This window comes from Rana temporaria (genome assembly GCF_905171775.1).
Source record: "Rana temporaria chromosome 4 unlocalized genomic scaffold, aRanTem1.1 chr4b, whole genome shotgun sequence".
Lineage (NCBI taxonomy): Eukaryota > Metazoa > Chordata > Amphibia > Anura > Ranidae > Rana > Rana temporaria.
Window position 1 is genome coordinate 522,635 of NW_024404434.1, and position 3,394 is coordinate 526,028.

General features: G+C 47.3%; 1 long non-coding RNA gene across 2 annotated transcripts; it reads right to left on the minus strand.

The window, feature by feature from the left end:
* Window positions 1-2,278: 2,278 nt before the first annotated feature.
* LOC120921745 lies at window positions 2,279-3,054 on the minus strand. Of its 2 annotated transcripts, XR_005744947.1 has the most exons (4): window positions 3,027-3,054; window positions 2,860-2,922; window positions 2,515-2,559; window positions 2,279-2,433 (listed from the first exon to the last, which is right to left on the minus strand). It is a non-coding gene; the product is annotated as an uncharacterized LOC120921745 (long non-coding RNA). The 2 variants fall into 2 exon arrangements; XR_005744946.1 differs by having other exon boundaries at window positions 2,279-2,559.
* Window positions 3,055-3,394: the final 340 nt, after the last annotated feature.

Here is a 3,394-nt window from a genome sequence, read left to right on the forward strand (position 1 = left end):
TGATGACTTCCACCAGGCTAGGTTCTGTCGAATCCCACTCGGAATGAGGATCCTTTGGTGGAGAGAGGTACCATCCCATTGGTTCAGGAAGGTTGTCTGGAAGGCTCTTGTGTGGAACCTTGCCCAAGGGATGGCTGGGCTTGCTGCAGTGAACATCCCGAGTAGGGTCATACAGTCTCTCGCCGTTAGCGATGACGATCTCATCACGCTGCCAACGCAAGCTACCAACTCTGCCTTCTTTCGTTCGGGTAGAAGGACCAGGCCTCTGTTTGTATTGAAGACCAGTCCCAGATATTCCATCTGTTGTGAGGGAATTAATTGACTCTTTTGTTTGTTGATGATCCAGCCAAACCTTGATAGGATCTTCAGAACCATTTCGCGTTGACCCGCAAGTTCTTTGCTTGAACGTGCCACTACCAAAATGTCGTCTAGGTAGTGAAAAATCTTTATGCCCTTCAGGCGAATGATGGCAATCACTGCTAGCAAGATTTTGGAAAATATTCGTGGGGCTGTGCTGATGCCGAAGGGCAGACACCGGAATTGAAAGTGGTCTTCCCCCACCAGGAATCTTAGATATTTTTGATGTCTTTTGTTGATTGGGACGTGCAGATATGCATCCGTTAGATCGACTGATATCAGCCAATCTCCTGGTTGCAACACAGAGATGATTGTAAATACGGATTCCATCTTGAATGTCTTGGGCTCTATGAAGTGGTTTAAAACCCTCAGGTCCAAAACTGGTCTGAGATCTCCTGATGCTTTGGGAACTAGAAAGATTGGAGAATATACCCCTTTTCCTTGTTGACATGGGGGTACCGGCGAGATTGCCTTCTTTTGCTGCAAGCCGGTTAAATATTCTTGTAAGCAGTTCCGTTTTTTCTGATCTGTTGGCCATTCTGTATGGACCACCGTATTGGGTGGTTTCTGCTGAAAAGATATTTTGTAACCGTATCTGATTGTCTTGCGGACCCATTGGTCCCTGACTTCTTCCGCCCATACTCCCCAGAAGGACATTAATCTGGCGCCCACCTGGACAGGACGGGCGGATATCCCGTCAAAAAGACTTCTCGGGTTTCTTTGCGGTCTGCGCCGCTCTAGACTTTACCTTCCGCAAAAACGAATTTTGTGGGTTTTTCCAGTAGGGTCTTGTATATTCCCGTCCTGGCCTGTATGCCCTGGCGTCATACGCCCTTTTGTACTCTGGCTGGGCTGGCCGAGTGGCCTGCTGTCTCTTCCTGGGTCTCTGTGGCATTAGACCAGATTTTCCCCCTGTAGCCCGACTGATAGCTTCTTCTAGGGTCTTTCCGAACAGCACCTTGCCGTTAAACGGAATATTGCAGAGACTCAGTTTGGAGGTGCTGTCTGCGCCCCAGTGCCGCAACCAAAGAGCCCTCTTTGCCGTCACTGCAAAAGCCATGATCTTTGCAAGTAGCTTTGTCAAGTCCATAGAGGCTTCTGCTATGAAATCGGCAGCAAGATCGAAATCCTCCATTGTTTGTATGAGTGCTTCTGAGCCTGTCTCTGCTTTAAGGGCTGCTTGGGTTCTCGTGGTCCAGACCTTGAGTGCCCTGGAGACTGAAGTTAGGGCAATGGCCGGGCGACACGCTGCACCTGCGGCTGAGTATACCTTTTTCAGATCTGTGTCTGCACGTCTATCCATTGGATCTCTAAAGGTCGTGGAATCCTGCAAAGGCAGCGCGACCTGTCTGGCCAAGCGCTGTAAGGCCGCATCTATGCCCAATGGTGAGTCCCAAAGGTCTGCCTCTGGAGTTTTAAAAGGGTACAACCTTGAGAAACGATTTTGAACGTTTGCCCTCCTTTCTGGCCTTTCCCATTCTTCCTCGAACCATTCTCGGATTTCTGGTAAGAGGGGGAAGGTAACCCCTTGTCTCTTACGGCTAGGAAAAAATCTTTTAATTTTTTCAGGCGGCTGAACATCCTGATCCCAGTCAATGGCCTCTCTTATGGCTGTGACAAATGATTCAATATATTGAAAATCAAATAAATACTCTGAGGGCTCTTCAGAGTCCGATGAGCCTGGTGAATCGTCTCGTCCTGGCTGATTGACGCTACTAACTTTGGGCCTTGATCTAGGTGTTTTGGTAGCTGAGGCTGCCTGAATACCCTCTGCTACTGCGTCTTGGATATAGTCTAATTCTTTTTGCCTCTGCTTCCCGGTCTGTAGCCATATCTTTAATGCAGCCGGCGCAAAGAAGCTTGCCAGGTTCGGATGGAGCCGAACATGCCCAACAAAGACCATCGTCTAGGCGGGGTCTTGACCCATCTTGCTCTGCTACAGTCGCAGAGTGACTGGATTTGCGTGCTGGGCTGGAATGGGACCTATGCGTTGCCCGAGAGCCAGACGCCTGCGGAGATTTTGAGCGGTGGCGGGACTTCTTTCTCCGTTCATGTCTTATTTTAGGGCTTCTGCTCCTAAAAAGACAACCAAGAAAAACTACTTTTAGCTCTTGGTGCGCACTCTTTTAAACTGTGGCCCCCGTTGACCCCTCCTACCTGTCCGGAGATCTTGGTGCATTCTGGGGCTGTTGTGAGCTCATGCTGTATAAAAAATCAGGACAGGAACATCAGACAGAGTCCCTAATAAATATATGTATCTATATATATATATATATATATATTATTATATAAATATATTTTATTTATTTATTATTATTATTTTTTTTTTTTTTTTTTTTAAACCTATACACCTATCTATCTACATATCCTTACATATCTGTCTCAAATAGCTCTATATACACATATATGTACACTAAAAAAAAAAAAAAAATATATATATATACAATTTTTCTCTATTATTCTTTTTTAAAACAACACTGCCCCTTTAATAGGTATTTTTACCTTAGATCAACAAAGAAAGTGATTCAGGGTGGCAGCAGGTAGTTAGGACGATTGTTGAATACTCTGTCAGATAAGGTGAGAAAGAAAAACATCCTCTTTAAAAAGAACAGCCCAGCGCTGCAATGCTGACACAATCTCTCTCATCTCCTCCCTAGCAGGAGGCTTACCTCACACTTCCTTCTCCAGAGCAGTGGCAGACCGCACTGAGCTTTCTGCCATTGCCAGATTATATAGTACTCTGAGACCCGCCCCCCGGCACGCCTCCGGCACCGCCCCCTGTGACATCATCGCTGCCTGACAGAAGGTGGAGGGAGGGGGGGGCGGCGCGCTCCTACGGAGTCCAGATTCAGAGCAGGAAGAGAGCACACATGCTACAGCAAACGGAAGAGACACACCACAGCCCCCAATCATAAAGTAAGCTCTTCTTAAGCTATAATGCCCGCAGCTCATGCACCTGAGCGTCCAGGGTCATAAAGGTTCATACCTTTACTACTTCTGGACCTTCCAACCCGAGGAGAGGCTGAACCTGGGTGGG